This window comes from Ostrinia nubilalis, chromosome 30 (assembly GCF_963855985.1).
Source record: "Ostrinia nubilalis chromosome 30, ilOstNubi1.1, whole genome shotgun sequence".
NCBI classification, from domain to species: domain Eukaryota; kingdom Metazoa; phylum Arthropoda; class Insecta; order Lepidoptera; family Crambidae; genus Ostrinia; species Ostrinia nubilalis.
In genome coordinates, this window is record NC_087117.1 from 7,368,469 (window position 1) to 7,393,912 (window position 25,444).

A 25,444-nucleotide genomic window follows, 5' to 3' on the forward strand; every position below is an offset into this window, starting at 1 on the left:
AAGGGATCGAGCACTGATCCGAGCGTGCGGCCACTCGGGAGGTTAGACCGAACAGGGGCGTCACCATCGCTAAGTCAGTGCGAGTAAGGGTGCTCTCATCACTAGTCAATACGAGTAGAGGCGCCCTCGTCACTAGATTGGAACGGGTAATGGCGCCCCTCATCGCTATGTTAGAGCGCTTTGGGGCGCCCCCATCGCTAGGCACGTGCGAGTAGGGGCGCCCTCATCGCTAGGTCAGTGCGAGTAGGGGCGCCCTCATCGCTAGGTCAGTGCGAGTAGGGGCGCCCTCATCGCTAGGTCAGTGCGAGTAAGGACGTCACAGCTGACACGAGCGGGGTAGAAGCGAAGCACAGGAAAAAATTTCCTAGTTCAGGCACATGTATAATTTTACCTTTTGTAGCATAAGATTAGCCTAGAGTTTAAATTGTCAAATAAGTTATACAATAAAGAAGAATTTATTTATTTATTTATACAATGGACGGCATTTTCATTATATTAGGACGTCCGACCACAGCTGATTTTAGGCCACTCCTAAAGATTTCCTATCCTATCATCAAGCAACGACAACTACAATTATCAAGTAACATCAACTACCATCAACTACCAACCATCATCATCGATAACCAAAGGGACTGCAACCTGGACACCAAGCAGCCAGGACACTGCACCCTGGACAACAAGCAGCCAGGAGACTGCAGCCTGGACACACAGCAGCCAGGTCATGCAGACCCACAACACCAGCGCTACAGTCGGAGCATCAGCATCTCCACTGCAGCACTGGCACGCATCATCAGAACAGCAACAATCTGACAGCAGCGGATCAGTTACCGGCCTCCCGGAAGTGGGTCTCACCGGTAACCGAGAAGTCGCATATGCTGTTCAGTTCGACACAAGCCAAGAAGGCAAACTATCAAGAGGACGACAGCCAGAACATCAAGAAGCCTGGACAACCAAGGGGACTGCAGCCTGGACACCAAGCAGCCAGGACACTGCACCCTGGACAACAAGCAGCCAGGAGTCTGCAGCCTGGACACACAGCAGCCAGGTCATGCAGCCCCACAACAGCAGCCAGGCCATACCAGCAGCCTTGGCCACACACCAGTGCCAGGCCACACTAGCAGCCTTGGCCACACGTCAGCGCCAGGCCACATCAACAGCCTTGGCAACATCAGCGCCAGACCAGATCAGCAGCCTTGGCCACACCAGCGCCAGGCCACACCAGCATCCTTGGCCACACCAGTGCCAGGCCTCATCAACAGCCTTGGCAACACCTGCCAGGCCACACCAACAGCCTGACCACACCAGTGTCAGGCCATATCAGCAGCCTTGGCAACATCAGTGCCAGGCCACATCAGCAGCCTTGGCAACACCAGTGCCAGGCCATACCAGCGCCAGGCCCGCGAGCATCCTGGCATCACCATGAGCCAGGCCCGCGAGCTGCCTGGTCAATCAACCAGCCAGGTGGACACCATGTGGACAGCCAACCAGAGGTCCACCACCTGGGTCATCAACTATTCATGGAGTCACCGGTCTACGGTCATCGGGCAGCAGGGCAGCCACGTGCAGCACCCTCCGCGCCTTCTTCTTCTGCGAGGTGCCAATATGTACGAGCACGATCGTACATCCTGCTGCACCGTCAGCATCGACCGCCGGGCGACCCATGAACCTTCAGCGTGCACCGTCGGCACTCTACACCGACGGCACACTAACAAATACCTTTAAATGTGTACATACAATAAACCATATATAAATAGCTTATCATAATACAAATAAAACAGATATCAACCGTCCGTCGTTGTGTCTCATTTCCCCCCGCTGCGGCCAAGACACCCTTAGCCGTCGCTATGATCAGTCCGGTGAGTCTGCCGGGCTGGCAGCGGGTCCCCGCCGCCTACCTGCCGTCCTAACGCTGCTGCCCTGGGCGACCTGGGAGCAGCTTCCTTCCTATCAACCCTTATTATGTCTAAGTATTTATTGTTAGGCAGGGCTAGGGCTCTAGGGACTTAGTGTCTTAGGGAATAGGGACTCTAGGCTCACTAGGGAGTTAGCTCCCTTCCTGACCGCATATCCCGGGCACGGGAGCGGTGCCTTACAACCACTGCCTCCCGCCCGTACATCCAGTTTTGCCGGTTTCCAGCAGCTTACATCTAGCACCTTTTCGCTACCTTTATAAGGTCAAGGTTGTTATTATTACTGATTTTCCTAAACAAATAAATAAATTTGTGGATGGACGGTCGTTGTGTGGTGACGGCTTGTTACTATTTATTTCTGCAACTGTAAGAAAACAGTGTAATATTGTTATCAAGTCACTTTTCAATAAAATATTCAAGTAGTCGTGAGTGTTACACTATAACGCTTGTCCCTCAGAGCCACGCGATGGCGGCGCGGCTGAGCGCGGCGGGCGTGCCGGTGACGGTGGTGCCGGCCGCCTCCGTGGCCGCCGTCATGTCGCGCGTCAACAAGGTACGCATGTACTTCATCTATTTTTTAAGGATTTCTCTTTTATCATAGGTTCAAAGTATTCTATATTTCTTAGGGATCTCTCTCGTCCCATCATGGGGCCAAATATTTACTAAAATTAACTAGATTTTACATGATATTCATCATTTATAGCATGGCATAATTACTTACATTACTTCTTGCACTGCTTTTTCTTAATATTGGCCCACACAAATTTGAAAGAAAAAGTTCTGCACTATTTTTATTGTTATTAAGGACTGTTTATGTAAAAAAAGTACTACGCTGTTAGTTCCAATTTTCATTTATAGATGGCGTTAATCCGATGTTTTTCCTATCTGGTTATTAAAGTTTTTATCAGTCCACGAAAGTTGTCTTATTCTATGCGTGTATTATGAGTGTGTGAATAAAGACTATCCCGCTATAAAAACTCTGGAATTGTTGGAGTGCTGTCCAAACTCACTCATGTTAAGTATGTCCTCCGTGGTTGAGGATTCCGGGTGAAGCTCGCTTCCACCTTCGGCCTGATCGTCACTTACCATCAGGTGAGATACAGGCCAAGAGCTTCCTCGTTGTGGATAAAAAAAAAATGACAATCTACTAGTGTCGACTATCCTATTGACCTTGAGTTTATCCTCGCGTTTGCAGGTGATCCTGAGCGTGCACGCCACGCTATCAGGAGGTGCCGTGCTGGCGCCCGCGGGCTCGCACGCCGTCGCCGCCGCCGCTAAACACTACAGCGTACCGGTGAGTAGCTGAACACGACTGACAACAACTGTCAATGACTGTCAACTTGCCATAGATGGCAGATTTTAGCTGTCAGCTGACTAGCTCCTCCGCTATTCAACTGTGTGTCACCATATTCAAGAAATATTTCAGTCAATGTGATTTTTTATTGTTATTAGTCTTTAGCCAGTTTACCATGCAACATTGAATAAAATAAATAAAATAGTTTATTCAGTACATAGGCTTCAGACGCAAGTTGGCCGTAGTAAGGACAATCTGGTCAGGTGGGGATTCTTGGATGGCTTAAACATGGAGTGTAGATGCGGTTTTGTTCCCCAGTCGATGAAGCACCTGATGTCGTGCCCTGAGTGTCCGAGCAACTGCACTCACGAAAAGAAGAAGAAGTACATAGGCCCTTTCCAGAGCACATAAACACGTCCCAAATATAGCTTGCCTCACCACCACTTCGGGACAACATATGAGCTGGTGCTGAAAAGAAGTGGCGGAAGAAACTCATTTTGCATGTGTTAGGAGGCCTCCTTAAATGAAGTGTATTATTTTTTGTTGTTTATATGTTGCTGTACGATTGACGTGTATTTAAAGACAAAATTAAATGGCATAGTTTTCAGTGCAATAGTATCGAACCTAAACCGCACTTCTTGACCATTTTTCGTAAGTTACGTGTGCCTTCTGGCTGCATAATATGTATTTTTTTCTCTTTCCCATCTTCCATCGGTGTTCCGCTGGCTGTCTGTACGGGCAGGTGATCGCGCTGTCCCCGCTGTACAAGCTGAGCCCGCTGCACGAGTGCGAGCGACGCCGGCTCACCGCCGCCGGCGCGCCGCGACACGTGCTGCCCTACGAGTGAGTACACACGGTCCGCTGTCGCAATAGGCTAGTTTCCTAAAAAAATATTTTTACTCCGTCAATAATAGTCTAAAAAAATATTGGACACGTATATTTTAATTGTCAATCAAACAAATGATTACAAAGTTATAATGCGTTGAAATTCCGCGCGACGTCACAAAGTGCTGCATTTTTACGCACTCACTGACGTCACGGGCCTTTTCTTTAGAACTTTGACACGCTTTATCTCTTTACATTTTCATTAGTTAAAAAGTGAAAAATACGTGTTGAGTAGTTTTTGATAAGCTAACTGACGGACTAATTAAAACTCTTGCTTTTTTACCCAGGAAACATCCCTATTGTTCATTTTAACAAAAGGATGTCTACTGCTGGATAAAGGATACCCCTAATAAGAATTTCGATCCGTCCTACACTGCCTGTTTCCAAATGCTTCAGATGACTTTTACTAGATCTTCGGTCCACCGAATGGGAAACATGCTGTAGGCATTCGTTCTGGGTCTTCTTTGGTCGACATACGCTAATAAAATTGATATAGTCTGAGGGCTTTGTCAGTTTACATAAAACGTCGTCATTAGCGAGCGTGTTAAAAATATATGAAGATTTGAGTTCCTTAAAGTTTCCGCTAGGGGCGCTGTACAATTCGTCAATGTCATAATTTAAATGTCACTTTTTACGCAGTCAATATCTAATGCGTTTGACGTAAACTCACACTATAGATGACCCTCGCTGAACTCCCACCAAACTTAATGACAGGGGGGCGCTACCATCGTTCAACTATATGGCTACCAACATGGCAAAAATCGGAACCAGCGATCCGGTATTGACGGTGGCGCCCCACTGTCAATGTCATGGATAGGACAGTTCAGTATTTTGGAACTATACACCCCTGATGTGGTATCTCTGACAAACTTCAATGGTTTCTTTTGTAAGATGCTGTATTGTTGTTGAAGTCCGAGGGTAGTTACTGATCAGGGATGTTATGGATATCCGTAACCGTAACCGAAACTTATTTATTTATTTATTAGGACAACCAACAAGACAAACCGTAACCGATTCAAAAGTTTCGGATGTAGGCAGTTTAAATTGTTTTTGTATATCATTATAGGTACATATGTAAAGGCATAACAGCCTGATTTACCTTTATAATGCCATCTAGTATGAATTTTTATTTTTTTATTACTTTTTATTCGATGTTAAAGTGTGCGGCCATGAATGAACCGTGTTGGACAACTATTGCAAATTGCATTCTAAAGCACAGATATCCATAACCATAACCGAAACTTTCGGATATCCGAAATAAAAAAATATTCGTAACCGTAACCGGTATAATATTATTCCTGTATCCGTAACCGCATCTATAACCGAAACTACATATCCATAACATCCCTGTTACTGATTGTATCGTCGCATTCCAGGTGCGCGGAGACCGGCAGCGCGCACGTGATCGCGCCGCGCTGCGACTACCTGCGGCCCGACCACATCTCGCTGTTCATCACCAGCCTGTGAGTACACGCTCTTCAAACTTATTTGCAAAATACATAATCTTTCTTCTTATTTGAAAGATAAAGACATAACTTAGACTGAATCACACACCCCCCGCACCCCGCGCGACCGAGACCAGACATTGCTGGGGCGCGTCCGAGTGTATGAATCATGAAACGAACTATACGTAATGTATTTTTGTAAATTGTATGTATTTTGCTATGAATAAATGTTTTGAATTAGAATACTATTTTGCACCCTTTCTCTAATTCTCTTTTTGGCCTAAAGTTTAACTGGTAGAGAATGCCACACGGCTTTAAGTATAGATGACCCACGCTGAACTGTCCCACCAAACTCAATGACAGGGGGGCGCTACCATTGTTCAACTATATGGTTTCCAACATGGCAAAAATCGGAACCAGCGATCCGGTATTGACGGTGGCGCCCCGCTGTTAATGTCATGGATAGGACAGTTCAGTATTTTAGAACTATACAAGAGGCCTGTCTCATTAAACGTCATAATAAAGGAGTGCTAGGTTGTCGTCAAATTGACGAAATTAGTTGTAGTGATGTAACCACACTATAGTGATGATTTATCAAAATAGTCTGTGCTATAATGCAACACATAATTTTTTTTTTCAAATCACCTATTCCAAACTTATTACCTAGGCTGTTTTATAAAGTAATTTTATTCTTATTCTTAATATTTTTTCCACAGAGGCGGCAGTTCACCGTCCTACGTGTATCGACTGTTGTCGGAGCTGTATGACCCTGAGGACCACCAGATATAACCGCTGGTGTGCCGCTACAGGAGAGATGGGACACAATAATACGTTTATTTTTGTAATTCTTTAAGTTTCTGAACAGATTCATTAAATTCTTCTTCTACTTACGCCAATCTATTATGCCTTATAGTTTGTAATTACGTTTTGTATAAGAAAAATTGAATTTCTATTAACTATTGTTGCGATTCTGATTCTCTTTTGTAAGAAACAAAGACATGATTGTATAAAAATGGTATGTAAATAAATATAAATTGCTTTTAATATAAGTTTTTGTTTTATTTAATGTTTAGTGCAATAATTAACTACCTTCATAAAATTTCACGATATCCCCAAGGGACTAATAATTTAATAGTTTCACAAATGTGTTCCATTCTCTTTCTGAAAATAAACCAACATAAAAGATATCCACGGAAGCCTAAAAATAACGTGGTTTAAATATAAACGTGCCTCACAGAGGGCGATAATGTTCTACAAACATCTGAGCCCTATCAGCGAGGGTGGCGTAATCTAAATATTTAAGCGTAGATAAATTATGCGCCATTTTGTGCCACTGCAGACCTGGCGCCAACTTATCGCGGGCCGATGGAGAGGGGAACTAATGTCCTCTCTGGTCGTACATTGCCAAATATCTTGGGCTTACGGGACCTCCGGAGCCACCCACCCAAAATAATCAAACAAACATTGTCATACGCCATCACTTTCTATCCCACAAATCGGAGAGAGACAAAACATTCATCAAGCAATCAGTGGCCAACTTCACACTGCACTTAGCGCGTCATGTTGGCTGCATTATAATAACAATGGGCGGGGTCCCCTGCACGAGCAGCGATACAGCGCTGCTCAATAATGAATGGGGAATGACGTGCAGCGCACCTGAATGCTTAGCTCCGCTGTGTTCAGCGGTAAAGCGCTGAGCGCTGCGTGGGGGACGAGTTGTGTAAACTTTTTTATGGGCTTACGTATCGGTCGTCCGGACTGAGCACATAGCGTTACGTTATTATCTTGAGTTTTTTCACAATTTTCACCTTATTTCAGTTGTTTTACGTTAAAATTTCGTTGGAAAAGACTATTCCTTGGACTTGGAAATACTTTTGTGTTGGAATGGACCTGTGTGACGGTGCGGATCGACGATTGCGAGATTATCGTCTGATTCACATTAATTATGTGAACGGTGACGAACCATTTTAAGTGCGCGTTAACACGCCCTCCTCGTTCTCATCAATCCTCTGATGATTTTCTCGTCGCAAAAGAGAATCGCTTACCATTTCATGCGACGCTAATATAAAATCAATACTCGTGGACAGTGATCCTGTGATGCAATCTTGGCAGCTTGCGTTAATTTAGAAAAACATTTCGATGCTAAATAAATGTTTTCGCAAAGTAAACTGACGCAAATCATTATTTAAAATCTGATTAAAATAATTATTGACCTGTGAAGCGCTTCGGCGCTAAATTTTGAACGTGCTTCCGAAATACGCCGCTAGAGCGCGCACATTCCGCTCCGTGACGTTGCCGCGCTTGCGTGCGTCAGTTCGCGCGAGCTTCGCTTCGCTGCAGTTGTCTCCAAAATATTTTCGTAGGGCTCCGTCGGGCTCCGAGGAGTTGGGATCGGTGGTCTCGTGGTGTTGAAGTGCTGGTGTCTTGTGTGTTGTGTTGTGTGATCGCTGGCCCGAGCGGAGCGGGCGAGGCCTGGGCTGTGCGCAGATCGATAGGAGGATGGCGCACCTAACATGAGTCAAGGAGGATCACGGAGGCCGTACTCCCGCGGGGGCCCGCGGTGGCACCCTCGCTACAAGGAGTACTGGGACTACGAGCAGAACTACAGGTTGGTTACACGCGTGTGTTGCGACGTTGCGTTTTCTCCGCGTTGCATAAAGCTCCTACATTGTGTTTTCACGTAACGACCGAGATTTACGCTTGTTTTGCGAGCGATGCGTTTTCGCTGGTTTTCTAATTATCGCCACGTAATTTTTATTGCATCGATTGAATTCGGTTGCATAATCTCCATACTCATTATCGCAATAAGTGGGAACAAATTAAATTATGCAAAAGTACCCCCCACAAAATAATTCTAATTTTTTTTTTAATATCTTATTATCTTACTGTTTTCTTATTTAATTAAACAACCTGGAATCCCTTTGATTCTAATTAGAAAATTATTTATTTATCAAGGTATTGATAATTTTCAAAAATACTTTAAAATGCATAAAAATAACAGAAATGATGCCACAATATTGATAACAATGTCAGGGAAAATTCTGCAAATCTGTGTAGTTGCTAACATAAATAAAATTCCCATACTAGTGTCTAAATAACTTTTCCTCGTAAAATACCCATGGTTGAGGCTTTACCCAATACCCATGGATTCTGATCAGTGAATGAGTCATGAACTAGCTCGCTTTTGCTAAAGGGTAATCGTGTTGCTTGTTTTTTAGTATCGTGGAATCCCGGGTGGTCCGTTTCGTGTAAATAAATAAATAAATCTTTGGACAATTTCACACAGCGCCAGCTAGCCCCAAAGTAAGCAACTTAATGCTTGTGTTATGGGTGCTAGCTTAACGGATATACTACTTATATAAATGAAATTAAATACCATAAGACTAAGTGTAAACAACTGCATGCAGGAAGATTTAACACTTTCATGGACAGTAATGTCCACGAGTGATAAGGTAGTAAATAATTATAGGTACAACAGAATGCCTATAGACGTCATAGTTATTACTCGTTTTACATTGACACTACACCCATAGGCAATGTATGTGAATAAGTAGTGTCATTTGGGAAGTAATTCTTAACTTCTGTACCAAAGTGTCAATAAATGCTACTGACAATGCGACTCTTGTAGCGGAGTTTTGGGCTGACACTGTATAGTTTTTTGTCGGCACAACTAGAAGAAGAATACCTTAAGTGGGTATTGCGAAGACATGCACTCACAGACTAATTACCTATTTAAAGAGGTGGTAGAACCATATCATACACTATCTTTGATTTCCACATGAAGTAGTGTTGACTGTTGATTCAACTATTGATTAACACAAGAGTCACTACACTACTTATACCCTGTAAAATAGTAAATAACTTGTTATTCTGATGTCAGAAAGAATACTTTATCAAAATCCCCTTATTCACTCTTGCAAGAGGCAATAAACAGTGTTGTTTCAATCTTTTGTGCCACTTGTGGTCTAAACTGAATAAATACTTTTGATTTTGATTTTGATTGATACCAGTTGGATAGAATGGCAGTTCTAGTAAGATGTTGTCCCTCTCAATACCCTCTAAAATATTACAAAAGTTGTTATTCGGATGTCTCAGCTAGATTACAGACAGCTTTATCAAAATCCGCTTAGTCATCTTGCATGAGAGAATAACAAATAGCTATTGTGCAATATCAGTAGGAACGCCACTCTTGTAGCAGCAGAGTTTTGCGCTGATACTGTGTAGGTGGTAGTTAGTTATAGATCGTTTCATCCACGAAGACGCGCCCCACTATTCTTCCGCTAATGTTTGAGTGTTATCGGTGCACGCTAAATCATCCATGAGTGCACACGCACACTACAATAATGCCGCTCGGATTGCTCGGATCAAACGCGCTTCCCCTGACCAAAAATTGGTGGGGCGCGTCTTCGTGGATGAAACGAACTATAGTAGGTAGGTAGGACTATAAGAAGAAGTAGTAGGATATTATAGGATATATCTAGTAAGGCCCAGAACAGACGGTGAAACGCAACTGCAACGAAACTGCAACTGCTAGTTACTTTTGAGTTGCATCTAAGTTTCTGCCATAGCGTCCGTTGAGAGACCACACATGACGCGACCAGTTTGAAACTTTCAGTTTCAGTTACATTCATCAGAATCATCACAAAGTTGCAGTTTCGTTGCTGTTGCGTTTCAGCGTCTGTTCTGGGCCTTAGAGGTGTCCCCCCATTCGCACCAGAAGCTGAAAAATCAAGTGAACGCGAGGGCGGCGTCCGCGCAGGTAGCGACCTTCGGGTTCAACGCTCTCGGCCTAAATATATACGCGGATGCGCCGGCTGCGGCCCGCCATTCCCGACCTTGTGTCCCCGGCATAAGGCCGCAGTCAGGAGATGGCTGACGCAGTCGTTTGTTTTTTGTGTCCGTAGCGACTCTCATGCATGACACTGCGCAGGGTATAGGACGGCGTCCGGTGAGGGAATGGAGGTCGCAAAAAACGGGGTGGGTACTAACTAACTACTAGGAAGTGGAGGTCATGCGTGATAAATTATACGGGCGCAATGTAGTAGGTACTACTAGGTGGACCGACGATCTGTAGGTGTAGGATGCGCGCCGCGATTAGCGGTTATCACGCCATTTTATCGATTTTGCACATACATTTTGACGTCGATAAAAGTATATCACGGCGCGCATTCTAGCCGGGATACTACTAGGAAGTGGGGGTCATGCATGCGTGATATACGGGCGCAATGTAGAGTTACTACCAGGTGGACCGACGATCTGGTGAAGGTCGCTGGAGGTGCCTGGATGCGGGCGGCGCAGGACCGGTCTTTGTGGAAATCCTTGGGGGAGGCCTTTGTCCAGCAGTGGACGTCATTCTGCTGAAACGAACGAATATAGTACTAGTAGCGTCAAATAGTTCCTGACACCCAAAGTAGCCAAAAAGTCCGCAACACGTCTTTGAAATGCCTAAGGTTGTGTTATCATTTTTTTAGCCATTTTGAGTGACACGAACTATTTGACGTTGAATGTATCTGGTCACTGACACATCGTACTGTAGATTTTTGTCGCAAAATAGACCCTATTACAACTGCATAGGTGACACAGTGTCGAGCTTGAAGTGCCGTCATGCGTGCTTTAGCAGGATCGTTTATAATTGGATGTGAGTCACACTCGTAAATGCAAATTTCAAGGAAGATAGTAAGGTTGAACGCCTCCGTTAGGTCTACTAGTTTCCCAAGTGGGTAACACATTAAAAATTTACCTCAGCATTTAATGGCTAATGAATAAGCTCGTAGAACTGATGGCCTTAGGGTCAGAAAAGTTCTCGAGTGGCGACCATACGGACCGGAAACATAGTGTGGACAGACACGCCTCGTACTCGGTGGACCGAAGAATTTGTTAAGGTCGCGAGAAGCACCTGAAAGCGGGCAACGCTGTGCCGGTTGTTATGGATATCTTTGGGGGCAGGTTTTTCTCTAGCTGTCGTCCTTTGGTTGATTAGATTTGACATACCTAGTACATGTTAGAGTTGTCTATTTGTCAAAGGAGCGTCCAAAACCGTCATACACATTGGTGTATTGGCTCCAACAAGCCAAGGCTAACCTTGATGCAAATATGAATAATCAATGTGTGGACGCGGTAGAAAATGATGATAATTTTTTCAAGGATAAAACTAATCTATAGGCCGTTCTAGTAGTGTTGACCTTTACACAAACACATTTTATTTATACATGTTTAATTTTTATATTATCCAATGATCAAAGAAAAAATCCAAATTACCTAGGTGCGACTAATTTGGAATGATTTCAAAGATTTTTTCACGGACTTTTACGCGACGCGGCTTTTCAAAGGGTCTCTAATCCCATCGCCCCTTTGAGCCAAGCCCTAGTTAGGCAACTGATAACGAGATATCAAGTGCCGCCCTTTGATCTCAGAGTTTGTGTAGGATTGGCGGGAAACTTGTCGATAGTTTTGTGGTCCATTTATCAACCCAATTTGTAGTTTATCAACGCTCTTTGACTTTGCTTCACCATTCATTAGTGCCTCTAATAAGTTTATTTTAAAATACATAGATCCTTTTCATAGTGCACACGTCCAAAACTATAGCTTTTTTCAGCATACATTTTTAAACAATTTTTATTTCTTGTAGTAAACAGCTATCCCTACTACCAATTTGAGACAGTTCATCGTCAGGTCATTTAGTCTCCACTGCAGGAACACGACCCTCTCCAATTTACCAGAGGCAAATGGAGAATTTGGCCTACACTCCCCACTGACCAGACGGATTTCACGAGGCAGTTCACGAGACAGCTCATGACAATATTATATGGTGCTGAGAAGAACTGACGAAAGAAACTTATTTGTTACATGCAATACAATTTCTAGTCTTAAAGTAGGTAGTCATTAGCAGTACGAGAGCTTAAATTGGGTTACATAAACATTGGATACGCTTCACGGAATACTATCGTAGGTAGCGGAGCGTACTCCCTAAAACCAATAGGGCTGGGACCCTCAACAAGGAGCCCCCGAATGAAGCACGGACGAGTTACCCAATTAAAGATACTAACTTTTCCATTTATCGTGCGTAGACGTATGTCATTTGTATGGATCACGTCTTGAGTTGGCCCGGGTCTTCCCGGAGTCTTAGCCTAGGCGCAGACCACCGATTTTGTCGACCGATTGTAGAGTCGGGCTGTTAATCAGTACATGTACATAGTATCGGCTCATTCTTCATACAAATTAGAATCGGGTCGACTAAAATTCTGTAGTCTGCGAGGAGTTTTACACCACACAGCAATGTAAATGTTTTAAATACTGTATTTAAGTTTATTGATATTCTATGCCCCATCTCTAGTGTAAGATTACAAACGACTCTATCTGACGCCCTACATCTCACAAGATTGCTCCAACTCGATGGTGCTCTGTAATAGGAGGTTATTATGCCTATTTATTAGTTAATTATGTGTTTTCTTAATGCCAGTTTGATGTAATAACGTCTTCCATATTTGCTTAACGCAATGACGTTGATCACTTATCTACCACACTGCTAAGAAACAATTTAGATTTGCTCAGTATACAATGTTTGTTACTGATGGATCTTTTATTTCAAGCTACCTATGAAATCATGTATTTGTATCTATCTATCTATGTCAGCCTTTGGGTTCGCCTTCGAACATAGGCCTCCTCTTCAACCCTCCACCGTTTTCTGTCCCTGGCCACACGCATCCAGTTCACTCCAGCCTGCTGCCGGATATCGTCTGTCCATCGTTTAGGCGGTCTTCCCCTGCCGCGGGTGTTGTTGCGAGGTCTCCACTCCAGGGTCTTTCTGGCCCAGCGATCCTGGTTCATCCGTGCAATGTGTCCCGCCCATCTCCATTTACGGCTCTCTATCTCTTCCACCACGTCGCTGATCCTCGTCTTTTCTCTGATCCACTCGTTCGTTTTGTGATCTTGTAGGGAGACGCCAAGCATCTGTCTTTCCATTGCTCGTTGTGCGACTCGGAGTCTCTCAGCAGACTTTTCTGTCAGCGTCGTGGTCTCCATCCCATACACGAAGACCGGCAGTACACACTGGTTGAACACCTTGGTCTTTAGATGTTGAGCAATTTTCTTGGAGCGTAGAACATGGCTGTTTGCCCCGAATGCCGCCCAAGCTTGTCCGATGCGCCTTCCTACTTCCGCAACCTGATTCTCAGAATTCAGAGTGATTTTGTGGCCTAGATAGATGTAGTGGTCGACCAATTCTACAGGTAGGACGTGATTTTTCGCATTTTCAATGTTCGTCATGATTTTCGTTTTTGACAAATTCATTTTTAACCCTACTTTTGCTGATTCACGTTGTAGTTGGTCTACCATATCAATCATATCTTCAATGCTATCACTGATCAGTGCGATATCGTCGGCAAATCGCAGGTTGTTTAGCCTTTCTCCATCGATTATTATTCCCTTGCTTGTCCAATCTAGCTCTTTAAAGATATTTTCAAGGGCAGCGTTGAACAACTTGGGCGATATGGTGTCACCCTGACGGACTCCTCTCTCCAGTCTAAACGCATTGGTTAACTTATGGAGGCGTATCGAGGATGTTCCGGATAGCTGAAGGTGTTTAATGAGCTGGATGTACCTTTCATCAACTCTACTGTCCGCCAGAGCTTTCTCCACTGCCCATGCTTCCACTGAGTCGAATGCTTTCTCATAATCGACGAAGGTGATAATAATTGGCTTCCGGTATTCATGACATTTTTCAATCACTGTCTTCAGGGTATGTAGGTGGTCGTTGGTTCCATATCCGGCACGAAATCCAGCCTGTTCTCTAGGTTGGTATGCATCCAGCTTTTCTCTCAGTCTGTTTAGGATAATTCTAGTGAACAGCTTATACATGTGAGACAAAAGACTAATGGGACGGTAGTTGTCTAGTTTCCGGATATCTCCCTTTTTGTGAAGAAGGACAATAATTGCTTTATGCCAGTCGTTCGGGACCTTGCTACCTAGTATACAATTTGTGAAAAGCAGTGCCAATGCTTTCCAGGCTGTTTCAGGTGCCAGCTTCAGCATTTCAGGAATAACATTGTCATGTCCCGGTGACCTTCTGTTCTTGATCTGGCCAAGAGCAAAACGTATTTCCTCCACTGTAACGTCTGGAATTTCTTCGGAGCCAACATTGGATATAGGCGCTCTATATGACTGCCCATCTAATGGTGAGGCGATGTTTGATGTCTTACTTTTGTACAGATTCTCATAGTACTTCCTCGCTACTTTTAACGCTAGAATCGGTAAAAAAAAGGAGATGGATATTGAGTACATGCAATGATATTATAGAACTATAGATATGTTACGTTCATAGAAATTACGATTTGAATCCGTGCCGAGCTATTCCAAATTGCACACATTGACAAATGTAACTGATAAGCGAAACAAAAGATACGAAATAGCACGCAAATGAAAGAGATAGCTATAGTTTTAACGATTCTGCACTAACTAATCTATGTCCGCAGCGCACGCATCCTTATCGCTCTAACGTCAAAACAAGATCGCTTTCTCTTTCTTAACTTGAACATGGCGCATGGCGTCTTGATTGTTTGCATAAATAATTGAAAATATAAATACTAAATAATTTTGTATAATCACATGTGGTAAGAGATCCCTTGTATTTTGTTTACTTTAGAGTCATAATTGGTACACTTTCGAAACACACACGATGGCATTTTTTATTTATTTTGGTAAGAACACAGGAACTTACGGTGTGGTACGCACGCGATTGCGCACGACGCAGGCCACACGAAGACTAAACACAAGACGTCCCAATTGGGACGTATTTGAGTATTCACAGCGCGAGCGCTTATAACATATCTGCTTTTGTTTTTATACAGGGTGTCCCGTAATGTAACGTCAAGCCGGAACTGGGTGTTGAGGCAAGTTGTGCTGGTTATCAGAAAAATATAAAAAAAAATCTATGTGGCATATTTTAAAAATAATAGGCATTTAAAAAAAATCAAAAAATTCTACTTCAGGTGACGGTCCTTTTGCTCGTGTTGCCACAAATCTTCACTTTTTCCAAATTTTTTTTTTGTTATGTAACCCTGAATATTGGTTCTCTAAATTGTTATCAAAATTACAAAACCAGCTGCTCCAGCTTGGATGAAAAAAATACATTATTCCCAAAAAAAAATTCAAAATAAAAATTTGCCTAGTTTAAACTGACTGTACTGAAAAAAAAAAGTACTACGCGAGTGTGGCAAGTGACGTCATAATTTGGCGCATTTAGTAAGGATTCCAAAATGGTATAACACTTGGTAAATTTTTGCTGTAATTGTCGACAATTTTTGGTTTTTTGGAAAAAGTCCCGTTTTTAACTTTATCTACCTTGGTTAAAAATTATTATTCTAATGTGCCCAAAATTCAAGTTTCTGTGACTGACTACCGTACAGTCAGTCACAGAAACTTTTGTCACCATGACAGTAATTAGTAGTTGACATACTGTGACAAAAGTCACCCGTGCGCGCGCGCCTTTACTACCTGCTCTGCCTGCACTTACCTACCTACTACGTACTTGGTAACAGGGATAATAAGGATATGAAGTTTCGGTTATGGATACGGTTACGGATATTAGAATAATATTATACCGGTTTCGGTTACGGTCTCGGATATGAAATCATTTCAGATTATCCGAAAGTCTCGGATAAATTCGGTTACGGAATTATTAGAATTTCAAAAATGTAGGTATAATACAAATAGCAAGATGCTGCGTGAGCGTGACCCACATAGCTACTTTATGTACCAACTAAGACGACACCTATGTATGATAAAGGTAAAACAGGCTGGCATATTAGATGGTGCCAGCGAATGCCAGACAAGTTGGTAACAAATATTAAGATTTAAGGTACAATTCCAAGACGGGCCGCAGACCGCAACTGCAACCGCAAACTGCAAAACTATGAAATCGGCAGCGCGGCATTGCAGCTGCGGCGTGTATACTGCAGATTTCATAGAGTTTTGCAGTTTGGCCTTTATCCGAAACTATCCGTAACTTTTGAATTAGTTTCGGTTACTGTTATGGACATTTTTTTATTTCGGATATCCGATAGTTTCGGTTACGGTTACGGATATCCATAACATCCCTGCTTGGTAAGATGGCCCTCTCCGTCCCGCTCATACCTTTTAAAATGGCTTCTCCACCTCACTTAAGCCAGAAACTTGAATTTTGGGCACATTAGAATAATATTTTTAACCAAGGTAGATAAAGTTAAAAACGGGATTATTTCCAATAAACAAAAATTGTCGACAATTACAGCAAGATTTTACAAAGTGTTATACCATTTTGGAATCCTTACTAAATGCGCCAAATTATGACGTCACTTGCCACACTCGCGTAGTACTTTTTTTTTTCAGTACAGTCAGTTTAAACTAGGCAAATTTTTATTTTGAATTTTTTTTTGGGAATAATGTATTTTTTTCATCCAAGCTGGAGCAGCTGGTTTTGTAATTTTGATAACAATTTAGAGAAGCATTATTCAGGGTTACATAACAAAAAAAAATTTTGGTAAAAGTGAAGATTTGTGGCAACACGAGTAAAAGGACCGTCACCTGGAGTAGAATTTTTTGATTTTTTTTAAATGCCTATTATTTTTAAAATATGCCACATAGATTTTTTTTTATATTTTTCTGATAACCAGCACAACTTGCCTCAACACCTAGTTCCGGCTTGACGTTACATTACGGGACACCCTGTATAATATCATTGAGTACATGTATGTGTATGCAACACCTTAATGTTTTATAGATCAACTAGCTTTCCGACCGCGGCTTCGCCCGCGTGGGGTTTTGTTTGTGGCAGAAAAACTTTATATCCCGCGCGTCCCTGTTTTAAAAACCGGGATAAAATGTTTATAGCAAAAATTCAGCAGACTGATCAATTTCGCTGGTGTTGTGTGGATCTCAAAGGCATTATTATTGTTGTCACGTTACGCGTAGTACTTACACAAGCGGAGCTTACACCTGGGCAAACACATCCTAAGCCCACAAGATGTAAAACATATCGTCCCCCAAAAGATACTGCACTACCTAATGGATGCAGGACTCAGAGACGAACTGTAAGGAAAGTAGCGGCGATCACAATAGATCGGTACCGGTCGCAGTGATACTAGGACTTTATTGAACTAGAATAGCCGCTCAACACAAATAAAAAAAATACGTGTAGTATACTTCTGCATAAATTGTTATAACAACGTAACGATAAGCCATAACCGGGTGCAGATAAGAGGTGACGTGCCGCCGGGCGTTGCCCGGAGAATCCCGTGAACTGCGGGCATCGATCCGCTGATGATGCGGCGCTGCACTGGCCAAGAACCTACTTCTGACGATATAATAATATATCGCCTTACTAATGAAACTTACACGCTCGTTGAACCTAAGGCCCAGAACAGACGGTGAAACGCAACTGCAACTGCTAGTTACTTTTGAGTTGCATCTAAGTTTCTGCCATAGCGTCCGTTGAGAGACCACACATGACGCGACCAGTTTGAAACTTTCAGTTCCAGTTTCATTCATCAGAATCATCAGAAAGTTGCAGTTTCGTTGCAGATGCGTTTCACCGTCTGTTCTTGCGTTGAACAGTGTTTTAGTGACGTTTAGTATGGAAATGTCATTTTAAAACAGTGTTCAACAACTTTGCAACTTTTTATTAGTAAGGGGGATAGTCGTTAGTTCCATTAAAAATTACAGCCAAGCCTGCCAAGGCCCGGTTTCCACCAAGCCGGAGCGGACACATTTTTTTATAGATCTAGTGTTCCCGTTTTACCCCCTTAGGGGTTGAATTTTGCAAAATCCCGTCTTAGTGAAGCAGCAAATCGAACGCACAGCGTTGAATAGAGCTCTGTGATTGGTTCGTGTGTCACCCTGTGAGTCCACGCGCACTGTGAGACCTCATAGTAATGTTTGTGAATACGGGCGATAATGTGTTCCCGGGCAGGCGAGGTTCTTGACCGTCTGCCCGTCCTTTGAACTGGGAGGACGACCAACACTACCTACTAATTAAATGCCCTGGAATAAGAACTAGCATTTGCCTACGACTTTACTCGCCAAGGTTTTGTTCAATGAAACACTCGCTTGTTTTTTAAATGTAATAGGAATTGAAGCAGAACATTAAATTAATTGGTTCAGATTAAAGCACGGTATTATGGTTTTTCAGAATATTAACCACCCACAAGGTGGACCGACGACCTCATAAAAGTAGCAAAAAGGCGCTACATTCAGGCCGCTACCAACTGGGTCATGTGGAAATCATTGGGAGGCCTATGTGATGATGATGATGATGATGAAGAACATTGATCATTCACTCTTTCTTGCACTTAGTTGGCACTTGGCTAGAATATGCCTTGCTGTTGATTCCATGTACGCCTATCATCTGCGATTGGCTATCAAAATGCCCACAGCTGAATAATAACAAAAAATAACACATTGTCCGATGATACATTTCAGTATTTTTTTCTTCTTCTTGGTTTCATTCAAAGCTTAAAAACATGTTACTTCAATAGGTTCACGCTTTGCCAGTTCCTTGAACTGTCAACTAACGCCCTAGCACTACCTCGCGTAAAAAGTAAGGACGCACCTGTGAGCCAGGTGTTCGGGCTTCGAATCCCGGCCGCGACAGATGCCAGGCAGCGCCGCCTGGGACACGGAGGAATGAGTTATGTAATCGTTACTTGGTGTTGTTACATGAATAATACATGACTATTGTTTGTGATGATATCCATAATTCATATACTTTGTGTTGACGTTTCTAATTTTTTTCACCAGTTAATTAATATTCAAAAACCAAATGGCTTGTTATGCTAACCTATAGATTCTAATTTATACTTGAAAAAATATCGCTTTGACCTCATAGAATTTAACCTTTTCAAGGCGAGAGTCAATAGGCACTTACTTACAGGGCAGATATGTACTATCCATCCTAGACTGCATCTCACTTAACACCAGGTCAAATACCTGCTTTGTTATGCATTAAAAAAAACCTAAAGTCTCAGATGTTGTGTGGCATTATATTTAGTTGGAATAGACACTACTTGGCCATAGAAATTCATGTCATACTTACATATTATGGCAGTCAATGTGCTATCCATAATAATAATAATAATACGCAGTTGGCTGTTTGGGGGTTTTTTCGTACTCTAGGGTAGTTATTTTTACTGTTAAGACAAATATTTTCAGGGGCATCCTAACGCCTTTTCTCTGAAATTAAACTAAAATCACTGCGCAAAATCTGGGCCCATGTCTCCTGACTAATAACCCGAATAAGAAGGCACTCCAGCAAAGCGAATGAGGCGCCTCTACATATCATTTAATCATACCTCCATTACCATGTGAAAGAATCCATCCATCTGCTCGGAGGGAATCTAATTTTCCCTCAATAGACGCAGGATTTAGGTCTGATTCTCACGCGCACGAAGACATAAAATATGAACCACGATCAAGTTTGGTTCAGTAAGGGCGCAAAGATGATCAAAGGGGACCAATCTTTCATCTGACTTACCTTAGGTAAATAAAATATTTGACTAAAACGGCTGTTGAACTATTGCAAAATTATATTTTTAGCTAATACTTAGTTACCTGACAGAAACAGAAATTTGGGGGGTGGCACTGCCGTACTTACTATCCTTTTCTCGAAATTTTCTGTTCTTGAAATCTTATTACTGTTCAAAACTGTGCCTATTCAGCCAATAAGTTTATCATGTGAACGACTCTATCGGTGTCTTCCAACAATTCAATGACCTGGGTGTTTCTAAATCCTTAGGAAATAGGTAAAACATTTTGTGAGTAAGCGTCGTCACTTACCGTAAACTCAGACCTAGCTGAGCTCATGTAATAAAATACCCTTCTGTACTATCATTTATTCTGCGTTTCTGTACCCAAATACATAATGTAACACACACAAAAGAGTTACTATCTTACCTCCACTGTGTCAGTGTCGTGTAAATATTCAAGTCCTACAAATGTGCGCTCGTCGTACATTATGTAGGATCTTTTCAATCAAGCGAAAGAAACCTTTTGTGCGGACGGCTGTCGGAGACGCTCTCCGCTGCGTATTCAGCGCTTTGTTCAGGCTTCAGGTGGCCCCGCTGGGGATGGGAAACGGAGAAATCTTACACTAGAAGACAAGCAATTAGTCATGGGTTTAAGGAGGAAAATGATCCGTTCTTGTTACTGGTGTGATTTGCTGGTCATAAGCCTTTTCCATGCTCTGCCACATTACACGGTTCTGTTTGTCAGTTATCCTTTATTTAATTGACTAAGCCAGCATCGTATGGAATAACCTTATTCTGAGATAAAACAGTTTTTTTTGTTAAGACGATGTAAATTTATTCAGAACCTAGCATCACTTCAGCAGTGTGGTGTACACTTGATTTCAGCAATTTATTCCTTGCATGCTACTCTAATTCCTCTTGCCTTTGACTGTGTCATAAAACTGACACGGTTGGCACGTGTGCATCCAAGATCTGTCCAATAAACATTCATATAACGGCTCCAAGACTTGCTGCAAATATAACCGTTGACACATGACTGTATCCATCCGGAAACCATAGAAGTGAAGTGACATCACACAAGCGGAGCGAATTCACCCGGAACACGGGCGTTTCGACAGATGCTGGCTCGCTTTCACTCTTGACTCACAAAAACGGTGCGTGTCCGCCACCGTGCACCGTCGCGTCACGCCGCGTACGCAACTCTTCAGGGTGTTGCAGAATGCAGATACATTCACCTTTTAAGGAAAACGACATCAACATTCTCGCAAATAATATTTTAAGTTTAAATCTTTTATCTTTATCCGAATCTTAACTTCGAACTACTCCTATGTTCTTGTGATTAATTTCCTTGCGGGTCCAATGACAGTTTAACTTTCCTCCGGGACAAACTTGACCTTCACTGATTGGGTTTTTTTTGGCGGTCAAGCTGTAGATCCTGGCTACACAGGAGTTGCAGCGGTGGGAATAGTCCCTTTTTATCTTTACACGAAAATATTGTCGTCTCTCATTTACACTCACACCACGCATAGGGTGTCTAATTAATTATCAATTAATTTTCCTATCCATATTACAAAGGTGCTTGATAGATCATTCATTACTTCAGCTAATGACAGCCTACTGCTGGACGATAGATATTTTAACATGAGTTTACCTAATATCAATCGATTGATTGAAAAACTGTGGTACCTAATACATTTTTTTTAAACATCATAAAAGTCCCATAGTGGTTCCTTACTACCGTTTCAAGCGTAAACGATATCGCCTCGGTATTGCGCAGCTTCATGGTACAGTTGTTTACGAGTTACAAGTACATTCCAACCAGTTCTTGTACTTTTTTTATTTTTTCCAATTGTACCAAGCAAAAGCTGCCGGTCCAATGGAGCCAGTTGGATTTTAACTATTATACTCATGGTGATCTATTAACGCTATGGTATTTCCTATACACACGGTTCGGGCCTTGGGCCGCTAAAGGTCCCAACAAAAAATCGATGCCGTACCTGCTAACAAAAACTCCAACTTGAATTATCTACGAGCGTTTCACCCACATCTCCCAAATTCTCGCTCGCTCGCACCAGCTGTGTTCTCGCGAGTGCGAGGGGGACGGCGGTTGCGTGCTTGTTTCTGTTGCCCTTGCAGATTTTCCTTCCTATATTTTGTTGGCACGAGCATTGTTTCTTATACCACAGCCTAGACATACGCAGTAGGCCCAATATTCGGTATTGACGTTTAGAAACCAAGATTTCTGCATCAGATCAGCTTTCTGAGCATGCTGTTTTAGTACAGCACCTAGTAGTTTTCTTTAGTGAAATGTTTACTGGTTTTAGCTGGAACTAGTTTTGTAGGTAAGGTGATTGTCACTAGGATACACCAAGTATCAAGAATCAAGGTTTTGTTGAAAAACTTTGATTCGTGCCATCAAATACCTCGATGTTTAGTGCATAATTATTAGAAGAAAACAAAATATATTTGACTAGCTTTCCGCCCGCGGCTTCGCCCGCGTGGATGTTTATCTGTCACAGAAAAACTATATCGCGCGCGTCCCTGTTACAAAAACGGGGATACAAACTATCCTATGTCCTTTCCCGGGACTCAAACTATCTCTATGCCAAATTTCATCAAAACAGACAGAGTTACTTTCGCATTAGTAAAGATTCATTGGCAATGCATTCTTGTCAACTACGAAACAGATAAATGACAATTTTATTAATACTGCCTAGCTAGCCTGAATGAAGACCGTATATTATGTACTGTGTAGTATGTACTCTGCAATTAATGATTTCCATACAATAATTATTATTAAATTAATAACATATCGTTATCCTAATTTGAAAATTATAAATAACTTGAAAATATCGAACTGCCTAAGGTGGGAATTGAACCCACAGAAGTTGAAGTTGGAAGAGCAGTCGCCCGGCAAGCGGAAGGTCGTGGGTTCAATTCCCACCTTAGGCAGTTCGATATTTTTAAGTTATTTATAATTTTCAAATTAGTTTGAGATGCGACTCTTAACGCTAAAAATTAAATAACTATATCGTTATCCTGTCACTAATTCTTATAAAAGTGAAACGAAGTGATAATAATATCAGAATACATTTTCGCCTAGCTTAGGCATGCTATGCTACTAAAAGACCGGATTCACAGCAAAAAAAAACTGAAATTTGAATGTGTGCGTTACCTACGGGTATATCTCGCTTAAAAAAAACCGTTATTCCGCGATATGAAAATTGGTATAGAATTTGACATATTAGTTCATTTGAATGTTTATTAACGCACGAAATATTAATATTTGTTCTTCAAAAACTGCAAAATGCGACAAAGTGAAATTATTGATCATAAATAAAATAAGCATTTACACACTTGTATGCCGGGCTCTGGCCATCAAGCTTCATGTAAAGGTAGCTCAACCCAATGATAATCCTCGCTCTAGAAAACATAATCTGGAGCACCTCCACGTGTCCAAAACTTGCACACAGAGGTCTCGCTCGCACAGCCCGTCCAACTGGACCGGTAACGGTACTCCGACTTTTTCCAGAGCAAAAAGATCCCGGCAAGAAACAGGATCGCGAAGCCGTTTTGGCACTTGATTTGCTCAAGTTTTTTTGCTGGCGAACATGCTTGTTAAGAGAAATATTTGTTGATTGAAGTTCAAGCTCTGATTTGGTCTAATTGGATATTTTTTTTAAATATGTCGGCTTATAGACACCCTGATAGAACCCAGTGCGAACAGATAATATTCTTCATGTACTGACTGCAGCACGTCAAACTAAAGACTGTGGGGTCTTAATCTTTTTTAATACAGGCGAATTTGTTCTCTGAGAAAATTTATATTCTCTGCTATCGTCGGTACATAAATGTTATTACTGTACACTGTACAGGTTAGAACCCACGACCTCTGGCGCAGTGGTCGAGTTGCAACCATTACGCCAAATCTGTCGTCAGACTTGTCGGTGATGTCAAGTGGACAAGTGGTCGACAGAATGTCGCCAAAATCATTTCAATTTCAATCAGTCAGCACTTTGGCGCTAGTGTTGTTACATCCGATGTGAAATGTTATGAAAAGAATAAAAGATCCAGATAGAAACTTGAAACATAAGGAACATAATAGGTACCTATACGTACTTTAAAGAAAAATCGACCACGTGCGCATCGGACCACGTGGAGCGTAATTTTGGCTGTCATACAGAAAGTTATAAATTGTATACAGACTCCCAAAACTCCAATGGAACACAGAATGGAATATTTGTGTATTGGAAATTAATAAATACCAAAAATACCAGGTTCTCTCTCATATCCTAAATGTTCATTTGCAAGTCGTTTAAAGCATGGATTTTGCTACTGAAAACCTTCCGTCGTCGGTTACAATTAATTATGTCAATTTAATTAGCCGTGAAAAGGGGGGAGTAGGTATAGGATGACCTTTACACGGCCGCTGTCAACGACCTCTCGCCCTCAACATGGCGTTATCAATGAGGGCTATCGTTTTAGCGCTCACCAGTTAGCGCCACTGTAGAGTAAGGTCCTGTCACTTGCTAGTAGCGAAGACAGTGGCACCAACTGGTGAGCGCGAAAGTGGTAGGAGGACTATCGTATTTGCACTCATCAAGATGGCGCCACTGTAGAGTAAGGCCCTGTCAATCGCCAGGGGTGCCAACTGTTAAGTATAAAAACGATAGCCCTCATTCAGTTCTTCAGCTCTTCTATTTTTGTTCCAACCGAAAGCAATGTTTCCGGCTCTGCCGTGTTTACAAACAACCATTTACCTGTTTCAGAAAGACAACGACACATTAAATTGGCGTTTATTACAGCCGCCACATAATCAAATAACAGTTAATATAATATAAAATAACTACCGGTGAAACTGGGGACTTTCACTGGCTCATAGAGTTATTTTTGCATAGTTAGAGAGTTACGTTTTGTAGAGAATTAGTGATATGTTTTTCGGAACAATCATGTATTTCACGAGAGCAACGTTTGAAACGTTTTGTAGAGAATGATTGATTTATGTTCTTTTTCGCAAGAATCATCTATCTCGCAACCATTCCTTTTTGGGTTATAATAACAGGTCACGAATGTCAATGAAGTCGGTTAAAAATAGGGAACAACGAGGCTAGTCTAGCAGCAGTATATGAACCAAGAACAATCAAAGCCATCTCATCAAAGGCCAGACCGCCCATCTCATCGCATCAACGCTCAGTCCTATCAACGATAACCCGTCTTTACCTATTTTCCTAGACCAGGCTCAGGATGCATATCTACTTGGTTGTGGGCGACCGGTTGCGGTTTAAAAGACGCAGCGGCTAGTCGGCCGTCCTTTCCCATCCCAGAGCGTGTCTTTCCTTAAAATCGTGCCCCCTGGTATACCGGTTTGACCGGGACAGGCCTCGTCCTGGCTGGGTCGGCACTATCGTATCGTAT

At 42.4% G+C, this 25,444-nt stretch overlaps 1 pseudogene; it reads left to right on the top strand.

Moving 5' to 3' along the window:
- Positions 1-25,444, top strand: part of LOC135085964 (uncharacterized) — a 97,567-nt pseudogene that overhangs the window by 9,573 nt on the left and 62,550 nt on the right.